This window comes from Aphelocoma coerulescens, chromosome 2, assembly GCF_041296385.1.
Source record: "Aphelocoma coerulescens isolate FSJ_1873_10779 chromosome 2, UR_Acoe_1.0, whole genome shotgun sequence".
Taxonomy (NCBI): domain Eukaryota; kingdom Metazoa; phylum Chordata; class Aves; order Passeriformes; family Corvidae; genus Aphelocoma; species Aphelocoma coerulescens.
The window spans coordinates 125,504,753-125,527,160 of record NC_091015.1 but is presented as its reverse complement, the minus strand read 5'-3'; the positions used below and the strand labels follow the sequence as shown (position 1 = coordinate 125,527,160).

The following is a 22,408-nucleotide window of genomic DNA, read 5'->3' as shown; positions in this document are numbered from 1 at the left end:
CATTCATATGAAAAAATAATTTAAAGTGTATTTTCATGTCCTTCTGTTGTTAGTTGCCAAAGAAGAGAAAAGAAAAGAAAAGAAAAGAAAAGAAAAGAAAAGAAAAGAAAAGAAAAGAAAAGAAAAGAAAAGAAAAGAAAAGAAAAGAAAAGAAAAGAAAAGAAAAGAAAAGAAAAGAAAAGAAAAGAAAAGAAAAGAAAAGAAAAGAAAAGAAAAGAAAAGAAAAGAGAAAAGAGGAACCACCAGTTCAGTAGAAGTTTAAAGAAGTAAACATTTTACAAGTTATCATGCAGTGTAGAGAATTGGTGACCATCTCTCAAAGTGCCTTTTGATTCCCCAAATGCTGATGGGAATATTCTGGAGGCACAAATAGACAGCAGATGTTGGAGAATACATCTTAGAATTCTGCTGAACATATTACCCTACTGGGAGGCTGTTTTGAGTCTCCAGGGACATTCCTCTGAGAGCCCAGCTGATTGTCTCATATTGAAACAACATGTCCAAGATACATTCCAAGGAAAGGAAAATAGAACTGGGGTACTCTGACCAAATATAAATCATGGGGCTAAAGGGCAGTTTATCTTCCGTCCTTCTACTATTTCTTTTCTCCCCCAATGAATATTCCCCCCAGGGAAACAGACCACTGAGTAAAGGACTGCCAAACATGATGACTCAGACATTAGGCACTGTCCCCAAGTGCTTCACAGATGGTGTCTGGATGGAAAACCCAGATCTTTCGGCACCATGAGCCTTGCTACGTTTTTTTTTCTACTTTTTTTTTTTTTTTATTCACTGCAGCATTACTTCTGATCTCATGTCAAGCCCTTATAGCACTGTTGCCCCCCACAATGAATCCTGATCCTGACCTTGTAACAACCAATGTCATTGGCACATAAAAAAGATAGGAGAGAAATCCTAGCAGACCTTGGGGAGTGGGAAAAACAAAGCTAAAATAAACCCATTACTTAAAAGATTATCCTGTGTCCAACTGAAAAAAAAAAAATTAGCAAAGAGTCTGCTGCAAAATACAGGCATATTTTGAAGTACAGTGCATTAGCACAATTGCGTAATTGTAGGTACTATGAAAGAAAGTGTTCTCTGCACAGATTTTATTGGTCTGTTTCTTTTTGTAGAATCCTGTTTGTTTCAGTAAAATCCTGTTCCTTTCAGTTTGCTTTATGTTTCCCCAAAGCTAGCACATCTTGGGATGCACATCTGGACATGGGCAAGCCTGAAAGCAATGGCATATTTCTGTGCTTCTCCAGTACTGTATGTTCACACTAGACATTGGAAAAGTCCTCTGTGGAAAAAAAAAAACCAACAAACCACCAGCAGTTTTTCCTCCCATGAAGACAAGCTCAAGAAATGCTCTGTAAAGCCATATAGATTATGCACAATGAATCCTGCTATCACAACCCCAAACAAAACGTATCAGGGGAAATGTGAAATACCCCTTCCTCTCTGTCTCCCCCTGTCTCACACACACACATAGACACACACACACACAAACCCAGCTGCAAAGGATAAAAGAGGAGGAATTCCACATTGAGAAGAACCAGGTCCAGCAAGTATTTTTTTCTTCCTCTTCTTCCTCTCTTTTTGTTTTTAAAGTTTACCACTAGTATCATCCATAACAAGCAAAAGAAGAATTCCACTCCAGCTGGAAAGGATAAATATCTAGGTATTTTTGTGGGCTTCATTATGTTCCAATGGTTATGTAGCAATTCACTGAAGTTCTCCAATTAACCCAAATTCAGCTGAGTAGTAATTCTGTGTCAATCAATGGAGTTATTTTAGCATGTATAGAAAAGAACCAGAACTCAGACATTTTGTTTCTAGATTCAAATTAAAAGGTCTCAGAACTGAAAGCAGCAACTCTTATGTCAGTTGATTTCTCTGTTTTTTAAAAAGGAGTGTCTGATAAAAGTTGATAGCACTCTGCAGAGCCGATGTTCCTGAGCCTGGGGTTTTACAAGCAGCAGGAACAGGATCACAGACACTGACCACCACAGGATTCCTTGCTTGAAGACAGTCACTTCTGACTTACACCTGGAAAGATACACTTCTTAACAGCCAGTTGGTGAACTGCTGAGGAACCGACAGCATAAATCAGCATAAAACTAGCCAGGTTTCCAAAATGTGCCTAGCAGGCAGTTTTCAAGCCCTGCCTGGTTTTGGAAACAACTTTGTCAAAATTGGACCCTCTCCACAAAGTGCTTTGATGTTGATGAATCGGTAAATTCCAATGAAAACTTGTTTAGTCAGAATTTTTCTGACCAGCTCTACTTCCCCTTCTGCCAAGCCTATTTACTCATTCTCAGACTTTCTGTGTGGCTTCAGGCAGAGGTTTTCTGCCACAGCCATCCCGGCTGCAGAGTTCAGGCACAGCTGAACACAAGCCCTTGTCTACCAGGATCCTCCCCTTCCATGTCCCTGTGGGAGAGAAGCTCCATGCAGCAGCACAGCTCCCAGCCTTCCTCTCCATCCACAGCACAGCTCCATCCAGACCCGTGTAGCTTTGTTGTGGGGACCAGAGTACCATCACCCCCATTTTACTCCATTATCACCCCAGAGAAAGTGAAGCACAGAGAAATAACCAGTGTCACAGCAGCATTAAAAGTATAGCCTGGCCAATGTGATGCCTGGCTTCATACTGAGCCCAGTGGTCTATAACATCTATTTGCATATTTTGAGTCACACAGAGGCTGTTGAGAACTCGAGTCCACCATGGATGTGGATGAACCTGTGCATAAAATGGGGAAAGGGGCTGGGAGAGAATAAGCCAAGATTATATTAAAGCATTTCTATCCTGGGCTTGCAAAAACAATGCACTGCATTGAGACGAGGTGTTATTGTCTGCTTTTAAGTGTACCCTCCCTTTCAAGTTTTTCTTTCTTAATAAAGTATCTGAGGTCATGCTATTGTCATTAGAGCTTGGCGAGTGCTCAGCAGCTGTCACCGTGGCAGCAGGAGTGTGCCTGGTGCCAGTCCCCTTTGTCACGACAGCCACAGCAATGTAAGGAGAAGGGCCTTGCAGGATGCAGCACAATACTGGGAAGGAAAAGGAGGGAATCCTCGACCTTGGGCCAGGGCCTGGTGGCAGACTATTGAACCCCGCGCATCTCAGCAAACCACAAGGAGTAAAAATTCTTGGAAGCTGCAAAGGTTGCAAGTGAAAACAAAAGATTCTATCATGTAGGAAATAGAACAAAACACAGAGAAATTTGTTTTGTTTTCAGAGATAAAACAAGCAAATAGCACTCTGCAAGGGTCAGGAGCACTGCACCCCGCATGCAGCTCTCACGGAAGGGAGGAGGACAGAAAAGCTGGAGGGAATCTGGAAGCAGGTAGGAAAGTGCTCTCTCTGGAACTTTCCAAATCTTGTGCTGTGAGCAAGGGACTCCCTCATGAAAAAAAGGCTGATGATGCTGTCCACTGGAATATAAAACATAAAATCATCTATCCAAACAGAACTCTGATTATGTAATACAAGCAAATAATTGTCTTTTGAGCCCATAGCTGAAGAAAGTGATAGAAGTAAATAAATCACCACTACCGAGTTTTGCCAGTTGGGTGATTGGAAAAAAACAGGGCAGGATAACTAGCACCAACTTCCTCATGTTTCTGTTGAAGCAAAATTAAAGCCCGTGCCTGTAAGGAACAACCAGTGAGGATGGTGTTATTGGTCCTTGTAGACTTGTTAATTTAATAAATGTTTCACAACTGACATGTTGGAGCATTTTGTCCCCTTTTTTATTTGTATTTGTGTATCAGCAACACCCTTGACTAGGAGCTGCTTAGCTATTTCTTTCCGGCTCACTTCTCTGAAGAACCACTCCAGAAACACCAGCGCTTACTAAGCTAACTCTCACCTAGCAATCAGTGCAGCCTCCTTTGCACTGTGTACTCTCTGCACAACTTTCACAACTTTGTGGGTGTTCCTCTAGGACAGGAAGTGAAGAAATAAATCATATCCCAGTGGAATCACTGGTGTAGCTCTGAACTGGTAGGATGCTACCCAACCTGCAGTTTGGCTGGGATGCCTAGGCCAGCACTCATGTATTTTGAAAAATACCTTGGCATTTAGAAAGACCACAAGTGGTCAGAACCTCAGCTTTGTTCCTTATCCAAAAGAAAAATACCTCTTGAAGCAGAAAAGCCCCACGGTGGGTGAGCAGGACTCACAGTGCCACCTGCTGAAGCACCTGGCCTGCTCAGAGCCACAGCCAATGTCCCTCCAGGACATTAGCCAGGCTAAGGAAGGCCTGGCTCCACAGCCTTTGTAGTCAGCCTGGTATTAGCACCAGCTCATCCTGCCCAATTTCCTACATGTAAAAATCTCCTCTTGGAAACAAAAAAAAATGCACCCCAATGCATGGAGGGGACCGGGTGGGTGGCACACACTGGGTGCTGTGGCATTGTGGGAAGACAGAAAAGGTTTGGGTTTTGTGACATGAGAAAGATGATCGCATTTGGGTCACAGCAGCCTCTGTGCCAGCAGCCTGGCTGCTTATTACCCTGAGACAATACTAGTTGTTCTTTCTCAGTAATTCCACAGCTTCCAGCCCCTGCTGGAGTCTTTCACTCCCATGCTCCCTGCACTCTGGTCTGTGGATCCACTCAAAAGATGGTAAAGCTCCCTTAGACTTGAAAAGGGGTGGTTAATTTAAACAGACTAAGGACGTATCTTTTAACCAGCTCCTTCTGTGGTTTTCCCATCCTCGCTCTTGTCAATATGGGACTGCAAGTAGCTAAGACCTGAAAACAAGGACACCTGATAGAGTGCTCTCCCTCTCCCAACAGTGTGGCGTAGTCAAGCACCAGCTCCTAGGAGCTCACATCCAGCAGCAGCATTGGGACCAACCTGTATATTCCCCAACAGCAGGTGCATTATTCTGCTGAACTATTTACTCATAACAGCCCTCATGTAGACTGTCCCTCTCTAGTGTGATACTACTATCTAAAATGATACAAAGCATCTGAAGAAGGGGAGAATGTCCTTGGTGCAGTCAATAACAGAGAGGAATGGACACCAGGACATGAATAAACAGGGCTGGTTTTGTCTAGACTCAGATATTGTCAGCCTCTCAAGAGAGCATGATAAAACCTCAAAAATGAAGCAGGAAGGTAAACATTCAGCATCTTCCCTTTGAGAGTAAGCAAATTTCATGGACGATCTACTGAATTAAATGGTGCAGGGAAAGGGGAGTCCAGTTGGTGGGCGAGAGAGACAATGTGTTGTCTGAAGTGACTTGGGAAACATGAGTGTGGCATGTATTTTTCCAGGCACGCTTACAACAGAGGTTCACATGATCCTCACAAATCAGCCATCCTTCCCCTTGCACCCTGCTTAACCTTGTTTATGCTTACCATCTTTTCCACTATTTTTTTAACATTACTAGTAAAAACAAAAAGAAAAAAAAAATTCAATTTCTTGGCCGCTCATAAACTGTTCTACAACCTTTCTGTAGAGAAGAAACAGAAGGGGGAAGGGACGAGCAAATGTGGCATGGGCTCTGTGACTGTGGTTTTTGTTTCCATAAACCTTAGAGCACAAGAATGCATGAGATATTTACACAAATCTTTCCACAATTCCTGTGGCCTTTGGTAGCATTGCATTTGCATGACTTCACCACTGTGGCTGGTTTGTGCTTTCTCAGCAGCATTGCCTGCAACAGGGAGAAATCCTGGCTATTCCCAGTAGTTCTCTGTCTCCTACCCTCAGATACAGTCATACCAGTGTATGTTTAATAGAAGCTATGTTAATGCAGGAGTTCCTGTCCAGTTTCCCAGGGATGGTACAGGAAGTTTCCCAATTCATCTCATAAATGCAAAAAGAGAAAAATGTTATACTTGAAGAAAATATTGGTCATTTAGATCTTGAGGGAATATCAAGGGATATGAAAGGGAGAAGGATGCTTCTCAAAGGTTACTGAAGTCAGGCAAACACATAAGGAAAAGTGCAGAACAAAGATTTTGCATCAAGAACTCACCTTATACTTGCCTGCCCTCCTGCCATCACAGCATGGTGGGAAGCTGAGTGAATGGAGAGAGTGTCTCCAAGTGAATAGGCTACTGAATAAGAACTTGGCTACTGGGCCTCCAACCCCTGCTGCCCTTGCTGGGGACTTCCAGCAATCGCTCTGGTCTGTCTGTACCTCATTTTCTCAATCTAATAAAGGGACATTGCTCAAGCTTTGCAAAATGCTTTGAGTCAGTGCACAAAAACTGTTGTGTTAGGAACAAGGAATTTCTTCACTGAATGGGAATATCAGGTCACTCAACAGACAGGCTGCCAGTTGAGGAAACAAAGCCACGATGTCTTACAGGTCAAGGTGGTCTTGTCCCTTCTCACTATTGCAGCTGTGGCAGCCCTGGCTTCTCCAGTGTTAGGAGATGTCTTTAAAAGGGAGGTTGCATCCTGGATGCTTGTTACATGTGATTTGAGGAGGGAGACATGAAGGAGAGCACACGCCACAATGCACAAGTCTCAGCTCTATTGCTGTGAACTCTGCAGGGCAGGTAGAAATTGATTAAAATTGCATTCAAAGCTGTGCTGCATCTCTCTTCCCCACTCTGGCTGAGCCTCAGGGAGATACAGCCCACAGCCCAGAGGCAGAAGTAATAGCAGATTCATTTGCAGGAGTTTAACACTTGCTATCAGAACCAGTGTGCAATGACATAAGGCAGAAGCATAACCACAGACAGCTTGTAAAAATTCCGCTTTGTCCCTCACAAGTGAATCCATAATTAAAACTGCAACCCTAGTCCACTGTATTTATCCAGCAGAAGGACTCACCCCCTCTACCACTTGAGTCAGCAAGTTTCTCTATTTGCAGCAATCCTTTACTTTGACTTTCCTTCATTATTAATAAAACAATTTTAAACTCTTCAATGTGTCTAAATGGTGTTTCAAATTATATTTTGCAGGGGGAAAAAAAAGATAGTTGAGTGTTCAGGGGAGAACACTTAGTTATATCATAGTTCAGCCTGAGAGACTCTGGTGACTCTTAGAAAGTGTTGAAATTACAGGTTCATGACGTACACAGTGTTGAAACACCGTGTTTCTGCAACACTTGGTCCAACGCGAACTTGCAATTTCAACACTTCCTAGGTCTTTTGTAAAACCTCGTAACTGACCAGAACAAATGTAAATTCCCAAAAAGTCTAAAGCAATGTGCTTCACAATAGAGAGACTGGAAAACCCATTTAATTTCCAGTGCTGCTACCCTTACACAGGATAACCATTCTCAAAGTATGTTTAATTTGTAAAAAACCTGTCATCTAGGATTAGCTACTCTCACAGCAAAATAGTGGTCTCAAGGCACAACTGGTCTGATCTGAAATGGTAATATCTGTATTCCTCCAACTTGTTGACTTTTCCCTTGGTGTCACAAAAAAATCCATCAGGAAAGTACCTGCCTCAGCCTAAGCAAAGGATATTCACCAGCAACCTCCAAAATGTGCTGTCCTGGAGCTTAGCAGAGACCATAATAACAAAATATTAAACACAGGGATAAAACCTTCTTGACCAAAGGGAATCTGCAATTTCAAAACACAGCAGAATTTGATATTTAAAAATACACTATGGCATTATTTCAAAATACCATTTGTTAAACAAGCAGGAGGCAGGAGAGCCGGCAGAATCAGGGCTTACACAGTGCTTTTTTGGAAGATGAGAAGAGTACAGGATTTGTCCTCGACAGGTTACACTTAGCTCATTCAATTTCATTAAAAAAAGGAAAAGAATTGTCACTCAGGGGAGACACTGAGAAACAGCTTTATGCCCCAGCTCCTGTAAGCAGCTTGGATCAGGAGACTCCTGCACCTGAAGCCATCAGAGATGCAGCCAGCTGGAGCACTTAGCAGGATGAGGATGCCCCAGTTCCTGCTCCTGTAAGCAGACAGGGGACCATCCATGTGTATCACCACTCAGGCATGGGAAAGCGGTCAAGTGAAATAAACCCTCAGGCTGAAAGTCCACACAAAAGCCAGGTGTCATGTGGAGGCTAAGTGGGACTGGATGTGATGTGTGCCTGCTGGAGGAGTCCAGGAGGAGTCCCAACACCAGCACATACCCTCTTGAGCACTTACACAAAGCACCCTCCAATAATGAAGATGAAACAGGAGTTTACCAATATTTTTTTTTTTTTTAACTGGTTGTATTTTGAATATTTAATGCTAATTTTAGTACTTGGGCACTTGGAAAGGGATAACACAGAATAAATATGTTATGTGTATTAGGCTGTAAATATAGAATCCCTTACATACCAGGTTGGGTGTTTTTTGCATCAATCAAAGCTGGAATGACAACAGAAACAGCAGTTTTGATGTTATATATGACTAAAGTTCTCATTTATTTTTAGAGAACATAATTTCTTAAGATAGCAGAGAGCTTACTTGGAAAATCATGATAAATGATTACAAAAGTCTCTCTTCTCCACAACTAGTTACAGAAGCTGCTTTTTTTTTTTGGACCATTGCAGTGTGCTGCATACTAGGAAGAAGGTACTTAGGACAGGATTTATTCATAGCTGTGAGCCAAAACACATATTGCCTTAGACAAGAGTCAGTATTATCACAAAGAACCATGCTGGCTGGGGTTTAATGAAATTGGACCTGGGTGTCAGATTTTAGCTTGGTAAAGTTAGCAGCTGGGATGAATTGGACCAGAAATGTGCTGTGTAACAGGATTTCACTGGAATTCTTGTGAAAAAAAAAAAAAGTATGTGGAATATGTCATGCAAACAGTTGACAGTGTAGCTGCAACACCAAACATTAAATAAATAAATTCCATACGTAACACAGGCACAGAAAAACTTTTCAAGAAAGTGCCTCAGAGCTGCGTAGCCTCGCATCTATAAATCTCCATTAAATCAGTTTGAGTGGGGCGAGTGTTAGAGACAGAGCTGCCAGAAATAGCTCTTTTCCTGCAAGATGTAGAAAAGATTACAGCTGAGATTGAGACGGTGGGGTGGGGAGGGAAGGCAGGGGAGGGGTGGGGGAGAAAAGAGGCAAATGAGTTGAGCTGGAGGAGGCAGGGGAGCTGTGAAAGGCATCTCATAAAAGTCCCATTTGTTGGAAGGCTGCAGGAAGTGGAGGCAGCTTTGGCACACGTGTCCATGGTGCTAAATTAACTGTTAACACAAATAATCAAAGTGCAAGGCCCATCAAGCCGCTGGCGCCAGCGAAATGAGGGAGAGGCCAGGTCAGCGCTGCCTCTGGAGTGAGCCGGCTAGCAGGTGGAGACCAACCAGGGACCCGACAGGATGGAAGTGCTTGCAGAACACACTGACCCACTGACAGAGGAAAACATGGCTGCACTCCTGCTTTCCAGCTATTGTGTGCATAACGTCTTCTGTGTGTATTTTTATTTTGTATCTATTTATTATATTAGATGTAATTTTTTTCCTATTTTCTTTTTTTTTTTTTTTTAAGAAAAAAAACCTTTCTTTCACAGCACTGAAGTGCTTGGACACCCCAGGCTGAGTTGTAGTACAGTTTAGCCTTTATTTGGCAGCATTGGTGGAGGAATAGCTGAACAGGACAAAAGAAGAGTTCAGGCACAAAAGCACTGATTGCCCTCCAGCACTACCCTTCAGAACGAAAAACTGCTCTTTAGAAAGAGATCTAAGAAGCAATGTGGGCAGGGGTATTTCTACCTGGTTTGTTCTCTTTCACTGTCAGAGGGTCCACAGCCCTATTCTGTACTGCAGGTATGATCCAGATAATTCAGGAGGTGTCATGGCATTGCAGCCACCCCAGCACTGAAGCACACAAACCCACCACAGCCCATGCTGCTCTGCACAGAGCAGAGAGAGGCAGTGTGGTAGTACTTGCTCCCTCTGAGTAGGATTAGACTTGTAAGCAAGCAGGACTTCTCCTACAATCAATTTGAATATGCTGAGGTCCACTGAAGGTCTCAAAGGATCTCACTGTTTTGTGCTGTGAAAACACAAATTGTTCCAACTATCGCCCAGCTCCATTCTCAGTGAGATGCTCTCTGGAAAGGATGCCTGGGGAGCAGCTTCCAGCACAGCAGGAGTTCTGTGCTGAGTTCCTTGGTTGCTTCATTCAGCTCCCTGACACAAGACAGCTGTAAACCCACTTTAACTGCCCCGTAAAGCCAGGTTTAAAACGTAGTGGTGAATCAGGCCCTGGAATCACTGCGATCTTTCACCTCCTTGCCCAGGTACAATACACAGAGCTACACACTCTAATGAATCACACATATATCATATAAATGTGCTATGTACATACATGTTCACATTACACACTTTGGTCTGGTGTGGCTCTTGTTGGATATGCATGCATTCTCTACAGATACAGTTGTGGGCACTTATATTTACAAAAAAACACCCTACTTGCAGTTATAAGGTGTTACAATAGAAAACGTGGATCATTGCTTAGCATAAAATTTGCTCCAGAAAACAAAACACAGAAATGAACACTCCTGCTGAACCAAATTACTAGTACTTATCATTACTTAAGATACATAATGAATAATATGATACAAAAAGGTATCGTTTCATAGAATCATGGAATGGTTTGGGTTGGGAGGGACCTTAAAAATAATCTAGTTCCAGCCCCCCTGCCACAGGCAGGGACACCTTCCACTAGACCAGGTTGCTCAAAGCCCCATCCAACCTGGCCTTGAATACTCCCAGGGATGAGGCATCCACAGCTTCTCTGAGCAACCAGTTCCAGAGCTGGAAATTCACTCTCACAATGGAGAATTTTTTCTTACTATCCATCTAAACTGATCCTCTTTCAGTTTAAATCCATTCTCCCTTGTATCACTTGTAAAATGTCCCTCTCCAGCTCACTTGCAAGGCTCCTTTAGGTACTGAAAGATCACAATAAGGTCTCCCCAGAGTCTTCTCCAGGCTTTTCAACCCCAATTCTTTCAGCCTTTCCTCACAGGAAAGGTGCTCCAGCCCTCTGATCATCTTCATGGCCCTCCTCTGGACTCCAACAGATCCATATCAATTCAGTAAGGATAAACATCTTCTGAGCATCTAAACTTTAATTATGTCTTTAATTCATACCTGAAAGTATAAAATTATCATGTATCTTTAAAAAAATCTCATTATTTTTTTCTCAGCCAACAGAGAGCAAAATGCCCAAGAAAAATATGGAGAAGGTGAATATACAATAATCTTATCATAGGGCATAGTGAAGAATCTGCTAATAACTAAAATTAAAAACAAAAACTGTCATTAAGTGTGGCAGAAATATTCACATATCTCATAGGAACAATGTTTTAATGAGGTTTAAACCTAAAGAAATTATATGTAATCTTCCCTACATGCCCCAGGGTCACTTTGACATCTATCAGATATGAACTCTCTGGTAAATCCAAAGATGTATCACAATTCTAACAGTAATTTAGACCAGCACCTTTAGTATAGGAGATCATCCTTAATTAATGTTGTAAACTTTAACTGATCCATGGCCAGCTGCATGATCTGTACAAAGAACATTCAGGAACGTTAGCAGCACATGTTTGATGTGATCCAAGGAGCAGGTATGTCATACATGAAATCCCTATTTGTGCTTGGTCTTTGCATATTAAGTGCTTTAATTAATTTGAGCTTAATATTTTTAAATTGAATGTTAAAATCAATCCATCAGTCCAGGTACACTAATCAAGTTTTTATGGTCTTCCTGTGTTTACTGTATACCTTTACAAGTGTTTTAAGATGTGTTGGATGTATTTTTATGTTTTACTTGTATCTTGGTTTCAAGGCAGATTTTAAAAAAACCCCAGTTGCAACAAACAGCCCAGCCCCCCATAAGCACATGACCCTTATCTCAACTGATATCACCCCTCTGACCAGGAGGAGCCATTGGTGGACAGAGGTGGTCTGTCAAGGGGAAAACACCAACCGCCTTGAACCAGGGGGGTGGACTGTGGGTGGGCTGTGGGCGGACTGTGGGCGGAGCAAAAGCTATAAAAGGAAGAAAAAGACACGTGGTCAGTCTCATTCTCCCATCCTCTCCAGCTTGCTAAGGCAGTGCTGGAGAAGCCTACCCCTTTCTAGGGGCTTTTTAGAAATAGATTTCTTTTTGACCAGCCTAAACTGCAAGTTTATTTTTTTCTCTACCTGAGGTTCAGAGCTGTCTTAAGCCTAAAGTTCCTGAATCCCTGCGCTCCTGGGGCATATCTCTCGAGCCATCTGGATCCCAAATTTTTATATTTTGTTAGTTTTTTGCAATTTTTCAACTTTTTTTCTGTTTTAATAAATTGTTTTAATTTCTACAAAGAGTTGTCTCATTCCTCACAAGGTATAAAGATAATTTGCTCCTAAGTCAGATTTGCGTAGACTTTTACAGGACAGGAAAATGTAAGATCTCTCAGGAAAAGAATTGGTTAGAGACACAGAGACAGAAAAAGACAAAGAGAAAGAAACAAAGCCAGAGGAAATAATACTACCATAGGCCAAAATTACTTATTATTACCCTCTGCCCTCTTCTTAATAAGGGTTAAACCAACTTCACTGAAACCTTCCATGTGTAAAAGTCAACTTGACACAGACAGAAGTTTTCTACAAGGGGAATGGACAAAGTTACAAAAACACTGAGGGCTGTGACTTACACTAGAGGTTAGGTGGCCTCTATTGGATGAGGTTTATCAGATTTACCTCTATGGACACGCTATGGGCCCCTTTAAAGATCCCATTGTATGTGAGTGGGTGGGTTGATGGGTGGGCGGGTGAGTGCTTGTGTGTGTCATGGCAGATGGCAAGTGCTATCACAGCTACCAAATTAATGGAAAAGTTACAATTGCTCTGAAAAATGGAAGCCAAGTACTTCCTGAGTAGGCAGGAAAAGGGTAATTGAAAATTTCAAAGACTGGAGAATCTCTGTTAATTGAATAAGAAATTAAACAAATTAAACAAAATGTGTATGTTTAAGAGCCCCTTTTCTGACCCTAAGCCAAATTAGAGAAAGAATGTCATTGTTAACAGTTTGATAAAAACTATTGGAGATATAAAGAAACCAAGTCAGAAAAACAAAGTTCCAGACATATAAAGATGAGATCTCTCCAAACACATCAAGACTAAGTAAGAGCTAACTTGGCTCCTGTCCTACAACTCATAAATCCAGTCAAAATTTGTTTTTGGAGTTTTCAGGGTATATTATAGATAGTGCTAACTGTATAATGTTAGGCATTCAGCCATAGGATAGGTTGAATGTTTATCCCTTTTCCCATACACTCGTTTGTAAAGACACCCCAGCCTTGCTCCCTGTGGTCAAACCTTGGGGTAGGGCTCTTCACAGCATTTGTCTCTCTTCTATGTCTCCTGCTGGTTGTGCGTTCTACTGAAGCATGACACTGTTTCACTTTGGCCCAGGTTTTCTTCCAGTGAATATTCTGGCATGAGAAGACCAGTCCAACGAGAATTTGGGACATAACTGGTCCAAAATCCTGTGAGAAAATACGGGCATGGAGCAAGAAGATTTCCCATGAAGTGATGTGACGGACGTATATTCCTTTGACCCTGCTGCTGATTTACACCAGTGTGGTATAGGAATGACAACCCCTGCCCTCCTTTAATGTTTGTATTTCTAAATTGTTCGTCCTTTCAACTGTCAGGAAGGAATTCCTCCTCCCCACTGCTCAAAGCAAAGACAACAAGAACTAGGCCCTCACTTCTGTGTGAGAGAAGGGGAACAAAAATTCCTGCTCGTCTTTACAAGGACCTTATACAAAATAACTCAGGAGATTGCTGTAGATCCAGACTGGGAAGAAAGCAAATCACTCCTTAATACATAGGAAAGAATGTCTTCTAGCCTGAAAGAATAAAGGCTAGATAAAAGGGTAAAGTGAGCGTGGGCCCATTTGAAAACCTTAGCCTGGGATTTGGAGGGTTTTTTAATAACTATTATCTAAATATCAGGAAACCTCCATCAACGTCTGTACAGGAAAAAAATAGAAATTATCATTCAACCATACAGTTGTTAACAAGACTCAAAATATTCAGAATAGGAAATATCAATACAGCAAGACATCCAAAACTATAACAAACAAGGAAGAAAGAAGCAGTAAGAGTTTCCCAGACGCAAAGAAGTGGGAAGGCACAAAGTATTCTGTGCAGAAGTAAATTCTTCCCACTCCTCATTGTTGATTTAAATAACTTCTGTGTACCTTTTACAAGATCAGTTCTAAATTCTCAAGAACCCAGAGCTGTAATTGGAGAACACACAGTGTAATAGGCCAGTTCACTTGGGAAAGATCTGTGATTTGGTCCTTATCTTCTATACCAGTAATGAATACCTAATCTGTGCAAGAAAAGAGTCATAAGTCCCATATGACACCAACATTGTGTAATGTCCATCTGCAATGAAAGCTCTTAGGTCACTGGCAGCCAAGGTCCTGAAGCACAGAGGTGCACGGACAGCAGAAGTGGCACAATTCGGGATAAAGGCCATTTACCAACACACTTGCTGGAGAACAAACAAAAAATAGAAGGTTTCTGCTGATTATTTCTGTGTTTAATTTCCTTTAGTCATTCTCCAGACAGTATCACTGAAGCGTCTTCCTCAACAAGGTACTACAAGACCTGTGGCCTCCTGTTACAAACAAGTGGATGCACCAGCACACACCCCAAAATTCATGTTTGTTGAAATTGGAAGTTCTCACATTTACATTAAATCCTCTCACTCAACTCCTCCAAACAAATGTCAGTTCATACAACACACCATCCAAGGCAAGAAGATTTCCAGATCCAGTTCAAGCAAATTTTTGCCAGCACACCTCTACCATTCCAGAAATGGAGCAGCAGAGCAGTCAGAACCTTTAGCTGATACAGAGAGAAGCAAAAGCCAAAGTGAGATGTCTGCTCAAAAGGCAGCTTCTGTCCCAGCACAGAGAGAGATGGATATACTCCACGGTACACTGACTTAAGTTCTTATTTTCCCAGGTCCTGCCAGACTGTGAACTGCATTTCCCAGCAAAGGTTTGAAAACTGTTTGTGTTTGACTCACAGGAAAACACAGCAGAATGGATTTGATGAAGAAAGATTTCCCCTTGTTCTGAAATGGGTTGACCAGGACAGGCTACAACTTTCAAAAATTACCATTTCCAGCTCAGCCCCATATGAGTACACACATGAATAGTGAACTTGATTTAACTTTGACTTCTTGTATCTTTAGCAGAAGTCCAAATAAAAAAATAATCACTGAGAATGGTCACTAAGACTGTTTTCTAGAGTTGAGTAACATGGCTATTCCTCTGGGAATTTCAGAAAGGCTGACTGCAAACCACCATTTTTTTAATTTCTTTCTTCAGAACAGGCAATTCTGTAACTACTGACAAGCAAATCCAAGAACTGCCTGTTTCATAACCTAGGTGTCCACCTAGACTAACCTAATGTGGTTTGCTGTCTTTGGTTTCCAGGCTACATGTGATCCTAGACTAACACAATAGGCAGTACTTAATATTGCCCAAGTGGCCTTAAATAATCCTTTCATTTTCAGTTGCCATTAATCCATGAAAGAAAAGAAGAGGCTGTCTGAACTAGCACTTTCTCAGTTTGTTCTATCATGAACTGGTTTTTCTCAATGGAATTTTACACAAGCAGTAAAGATAAGTATGCCAGGAGACGAGGAGGGGAAAAGAAACAGGCTTTTTTTCTCCTGAGGGGTTTTACTCTTTCCTCATCATTTTCTGCATGATATAGCTCCTCTTTTCATTGCCCAGCTGGGAATCCCAGAGGCCAGAGGCAAATTTTCCCTTTGGTCTGGGAGCATTCATGATGGATTCTTGTTTTAAGAAGAGGTTATTAGTTGTTTGCTCTTGAGTATTATATCATCACCATTACAGCAAAGCTGGTCTCATTCTAAATTTCGTTTATTCTTTGGCACTCACAAGATATCTTGGGTTACACAGCTAACATCCCTTTATGTGCCAAAGTCAATGAAACCCTTTCCATTGGCTCCAGTGGTGGCAGATGAAAAGTTGCAAAGGTGCTGAAAAAATGATCTCTTTAGGGCTTAATTCTGTTTCCACTGGTAAAATTCACTCTGACTTTGACAAGAGTTACTTTAAGTCCACTGATTTAAATAGCTTTTTAGAAATCATGAAACTATTCAGCTATCATAAAAACTTCTGCTTGATAAGGAATGCTCACATACCTTGAAGTCTGTTTATGTTGTACCTTGTTAATAGAAGCTATCTCTTTAAAATGTCTTGGCTACTGTTTACATTTTCACTGCTTATACCACAGTTCATATAAGTTCCTGTAGAAATAGCAAAAGATGTGATATTTAGAAGAGATCTTCAGTTAAGAACAGTATCTAGTTCAATTTTTAAAATACCATTGTGTTTCCACGTTCTTGATAAAGAATGGAACATTGTTAATCCTGATCCGAAATTCAACCAGTGAGGGCTTTGTATCTATATATCATCTTCTACAGCCATCTTTAGTCCCATTTTTATCTGCTTCACAGTTTGGGAAAGTATAACCTAGTCTCCTCTCAGCACTTAACTTCCCAAGGCTCATACAGCAAGCAGAATATTCCTTTGATGCTTCTCCAGCTTTGTAATAACATTGATGTGCAGGAAAAGATCCATTATTCAAAAAGACACTGTAGTAGCTGTATGCATGGATTAAACATAATTTTCCTTTTTTTCACTAAGTCTTTTACTTAATAAATTAAGACATTTAATCACACACACAGAAAATCAATCTTCTATATACTTAGGGTCTGGATAGGAGGAGTTTTCCTCTTTGTTTTCTTTTTTTTGTTGTTGTGCCTAAAGGATTACTCTCCCCATCCCAAAATAGTTTGTGTTATCTTGTATTAACTTCAGCAAGTTCAAGAAACTACAACCAGAAAACTCTCCATGTTCAAAGAAGAAAAAAGGCATCTTTTATCTTATCTGTTCCACACATACTTTTAATGCTGAGTCTGACATCATTGCTGGCTAAACCTTATGAGCTGCCAGAGAACTAGCAAGTTCACTATGGTAATGAGCTTCAAAAAGTAAGTTACCAAATCTCTGCTTACAGATGTCAGTATCGAAGAGTTTGAAAATTCAGAGTATTACCTGATATTTCTCAGAATACCAATTTTAACATTTCCGCTCTCCAGTTCTTTGTCATCTTTATTTGCTCTTGAAACAGAGTCTAAGAACTCCTATTCAAATGATCAGGTTTAATTTGTGAAGAGTTTCAGATCCAAACACAGTTAAAACCAACCTATCTAATTTCAAATTGTTTCAAAATTGCTCTGTAGACTTGATAAAATTAACCCTCCCTTCAGTTCTGGTCCCACCACCACCATCTGGGACCAGAGATTCTCACATTCCAATACTTTGATTCATAGTTTGCAAAAGAAGAGAAATGAAAAATAAACTTTACACAAATATTTCCACAGCTATTTTAAGAAGTTCTACACATCTCTAGGTTGGCCATATGCAGCATGGATGATCTAGCTATGCCAGTTACTTAGATAGATTGTCTAAATTTATTAACCACCTAATTTTTGTAGGGAATGTCAAGTATTGATGCCTGATGCTTGGGAGTAAGTGTTTCCACAGAGAAAGGGTTTGCCGTACCTTTGAATTTTCTCCTCAAGGTTAGCAGGATGAGGTCATTAAGGGAAATCTGTGTCCCGTTATGCATAACAGAGCACTCCCATCTGCTTTCTCTGCCTATGCACAATATTCCTGTTCTTACACACGTAATGCATACTGCAGGAGCCACCAGCCAAATATGTCTTGTGTGTTTACATCCCAGAGGATGTTTGGACAAAACTTTAAAATGTGAGAACCTGCCATTACACACAACAACAACAAAAAAAGTAATCAGCTTTTGAACACCCACTGAAATGTTGGGATCATCAGAGGTGCCAGCAAGCAATCACAAGGTTACATCTTACACTCTTCCTTGGGCTGTGAGACAACCCCACGCTCTTGTGCTGTCTTCCACCAAGTGCTAAGGCAAAGCAGAAACACTGGCACAAAGCCTGCAAAGGCAGAACTAACAGCAGCCTCCAGGGCAATTGGGATGGCACCACAGCAGAACAGCAGGTGTTCAGTTTTTCTTCTCCCACCCCACCACAAAAAGCTCAATTTCTGTCTTTATTAATTTTTTTTTTTTTTTTTTTTTTTTAGTTAGTCACGCTTCATCTTGACTTTGTGTTTGTTTTGAGGAAGAAGGCAACAGCCTAGTCAGGGCTTCAAATACTGCCATTATATGCCACAAGTGGGAAGGATCTGGTTAGCTGGTTGGAGAGGGAGCCTGGGAGGAGAGGAGGCAAGAGGGAATACAGACAGGAGAGAGAAGCAGGATGGTTACTTCTGGGCCCCTCAAGGCTATTACACAAGCTCCTCGGCTCTCTCTAAGCACTATGACTTCTCTAGGTATTAAATAGGGTTGTTTTGTTTTCTTCGAGCTAGGAAGAGTCCTGCCACATATTTGATATTAGAATTTCTCTCTAGTGGTTTGCAAGTATTTGATCCCCTAGGGCTTGTGATGCTGGATCCACTAATGATTCACACAATGGCATTAATGTCATTCATGGATGAAACCACATTTCCTTACCCTACAGGGTGAGAGCAAGATGGGAAGACTGTGGCTAACATTAGGAAGGGACTGGGTGGGAAAGAAAAATTGAAGTATTCAGGTCAAAAGACAGTGGGTGGCTAAGTAAAAATCCATGATTTCTGATCATTCTGGAGGTGGGGTGAACAATAGAGATTTCACCCTCAAATGCCTGAGGACCCAGCACTATAAAAAAAAATAGACAATAAATGACCCCCCCAGTGAGCAATTTAAAACCATTCCCTTTGAAAACAGTTCTTGAAAACGAGTTGGCAGAACAGTTAGATCTCCCCACAGCAATGCATCATGAGATCACGTACAAGGAAACAGCAGAAATATCAAAGCATGCTTTACTCGAGCATGCCCTTAGTTGCTCTGCTCTCTTAAGCTGGGCAGCCCAGACTAGTGCCTAACAGCAGAGGCTGCAGGAGGAGCTGGATAAACACTGCCAGTTAAATGGTGGCCTAAATCCTTCTTGCCTTTGAGTGGGAAATGGGGCTCTTCGTTTTTAATTATTTAAAATAATCACAGCAGACTGAAAGTAGGAACTTAAATTTAATTGCTAATGTATATGCATAATTTGGAAGGAACACTTCACACACTCCTTTCCAGCGGAGCTTCCACCAAGGAGGAAGGTGAGAAATAACACAGGAATGTAGGAAACAACTTCCAAGAGGACAGAGGGAATGAGACAGCCAATTGAGGCTGGCATGCCAGATCACCTTTACACAAAACAGAAGAAAAAGTTTAAACAAAAGCAGAAGGCACAAAAAAAAGGTCCCCGAGTAAGAAGTATGTCAGAATTATCTGCCTGTGGGGGGATACTGAGAGTACCAGTGGGATCAGGTCAGGAAAACATGGCAGAGAAATTTCCAGCAGAAAGGACCGTTCCAAGGCTGGGACAGAACTAGGTGACTCAGACAGCCTTCCCAGCTCCAGGGTGGAAGAAAGAGGAAAGACTTCCAGTTCCTCACAAGGGGAGAAACAACAGTTGGATCAGATACCAGCCTAATAACCAAGGTGCACTTTTCATCTCAAAACGTCCAGACTAAGAAAATATACATTGTTCTCTGGTTAACAAAACAAAATAACTGTCAGAAAAGAGGTTTGCATCTTGATTTGTGGATATAATTTATACACAGGAGAGTCTCAGCTCTAGCTTCAGTTTGGTTGGTGCCAATCCTACCATTTAAGGATTTGATCTCAGAGACAGCTACTCCTCCAAGCCACGCCACTGACGTCATTTCCCAGTGAAGTCCCCTTGCACCCACAAATCAGGTGCTGAAATCCCTTTGTGGGATAGTAAAAATGCTGGCACAACTAGCTGCCAATGTAAAATTATTTCTGAAAATGAGAGGGACAGGTCAAAGCCCCTTTAAAAAAACAAGTCTTGGTGGCTATGCAGAAAAGGATTATATTATGCTTAGCTAGTGCGTGGGTGTGGAGAACAAGGGACAGAGACAGTGTTCCTCAGTACGCCCTCCCCACAGCCCCTTGCAAGGCAAAATATATAGGCAACATTTCAACCTCAAATCCACAAACAGATCAGGATATGCTGGAGGAGAGAGAGACAGATTTCTTGTTTTTTAATAAAAGGTAGGATTAGGAAAAGACGTAGGTGGGGAAGGTGTAAAACAAGCAGGCAGGCAGTCCTTAGTCAGCTTCCTTCTTACATTCATTGCTCTGAAAAGTGGACAAGCTTTAGGAAGAAATAAGACACATGGCTGTGGGTAAAGGGGGGGAGGAATTAGAAACTGTAATTCAATCTAATATTTGAGGCTTGGCAAATGCACCTATGGGATTTCATGAAAACCCCCGAATCTTTTTCATTTCGGAGCAATTAACCAGATCCCAGCATCGCTGGCTCCAGTGAGCCGCTTAGCTCTCTGTTTTATTACCCATTTCCTTTCCCCCTCGCCAGCACTAGCTCCCATCCTCGCACTTGGGAAAAAAAAGGGGGGAGGGGGGTAAAAACCCCACACACTGTTACAAATGCCACAAAGGGGCCACCACAAACAAGTGCCAGCCAGTGCATTTCAGAGCAAACACAGAACACACATAAATGAGGCTCACATTTGGATTAAAACGCTGTTGTGTTCAGGCATTTATGTGTGGCATAATTAAAAACATCCAGCTGTAATTTAATAGTTCCCACCAAGCACAGACATAAAGTCTAGCAATTTTTTCCCTCTGCATATTTAACCCTTAGAGACAGAAGGAAGAGGAGGCAGGGGGCAGGGGGAGGGAGCAGGAAGCTGGGGAGAGACAGAGGTCTTTTGAACACATTTTTTTCCCCTTCCTTTGTGTTACTCTAGTTTGCTTTTTACCTCCTCTGATCTTTTGCTTCTACAAAGGGAAAGCAACTACCTTCTGGATGTCGTAGAAACAGGAATCACATTCAGAGCATTTATGTAGTTCGACAGCAGTACGGCTGGGTACAGGATCCTCAATTTCCAGAGGATAACATCTGTAGCTGGATGCACTGATTCACAGTTTGTGAATATGCCAGATTTTTCAGGCTTAAAAATCAACTACTAAAAAGACAAATTTCACCACCATTACTCACCCTGAGTACAGTCTTTCTATTCAGAGCGGCCCTTCTAAATCAAAGGCAGCAGTGACAGGACTAACTAGAGTGTTAGGACAGGAAGGGTAAGCCAGCATTTGCAGCACTAGCTAAAGCATCTGGGACACCAGGGCGGGTTCAGTCCCTGCTCTGCCACGTTGCTCACTTTCAGAAAGACATCTCTAGGGGCATTTTTTAAAATGTCCAGCTACCTGAGTAAGGGCCCACCTGTACCACTGGAAACCTGAATGCTTCAAAGTTCTTCACTTCTCCCCATGTCAATTCCCTACAGGCAGACTTGGGAAGATAACATTTTCCTCCATCCAAAAGTATGTTACATAGAGAAATGTATTCAAGATTGGGATGTGCTGAAATCCCACAGCAAGGAAGAAAGCTAATAAAGAAGAGAAAATCTGCTTGGCCCTCTATTTCTAAATGCATTCAGGCAACTGTCCATTACACTGACTCAGCTGAACAGCAGGACTTTACTACAGCAAGAAACACAGAATTCCACCCTTATTCTGGAAGAGTGAAAACTGAAGTAAATGCTCTGCATAAGTTCATAGTCATGGCCAACTGTGTCCTAATTTTCCAACAGTTGTGTATATAACAATTGGCCTAGGACCTTAAATCTATCAGTCTCCAGAGACAGAAGACTACTTCTGCATATAAAAAAACTACAGGAGTTTTATTGCTAGCTGTTCAGCTCCACCCTTTAAACATGTACCTGCCCTACAGAAGATATATGCAAAAATACAGAGAAAGGAAATGGAAAGGACTTCCAGAGAAGTGCTGTAAAATAGAGAAAACTGGGAAAGAAGCCTTTTCTGTCCATATCATTTTGAATTTTAAGATCATTCATACCTCTCTTCAGCCTTTTTCTGTCACATCCAGGTCAGTATCTACTGGCATGAAAACCTGCAGAACGCATATGTCACTCTTGCCATCCTGAGGAATAAGAGAAAGCATCCAACCTATCCACACAGGATTATGGAAGCCAGCCATGCTGTGAACTTGTCCCAGCTCAATCAGAAACATAATCTTGACAGGCCTCATACCTAGCTGCAAATAAGTAATCAAGAAGCCTGGTGATGCTTACAGAATGGTTAATAATCAACATATAGAGAAAAGATCTGTGAAAGATAGCTTTTTAAAATATGTAAAATAATGGATATGAAAAAAATATGACCTGCTCATGCATATCTCATTTTTATTATATGCCTGCCAATAAAAGATAATGCATCAACTTTGCTCTGAACTCTTTGTTCAATTGCATGAGCAGGTGAGC

At 41.6% G+C, this 22,408-nt stretch overlaps 1 long non-coding RNA gene across 3 annotated transcripts in view; it reads right to left on the bottom strand.

Annotated features, from left to right (window-relative positions):
• Positions 1 to 22,063, bottom strand: part of LOC138105087 (uncharacterized) — a 74,200-nt gene extending 52,137 nt beyond the window's left edge. For all 3 annotated transcript variants that reach the window (XR_011148378.1, XR_011148377.1, XR_011148376.1), the window contains exon 1: positions 21,985 to 22,063. This is a non-coding gene — a long non-coding RNA (uncharacterized lncRNA). The remainder of the gene's footprint in view (positions 1 to 21,984) is intronic.
• Positions 22,064 to 22,408: the final 345 nt, after the last annotated feature.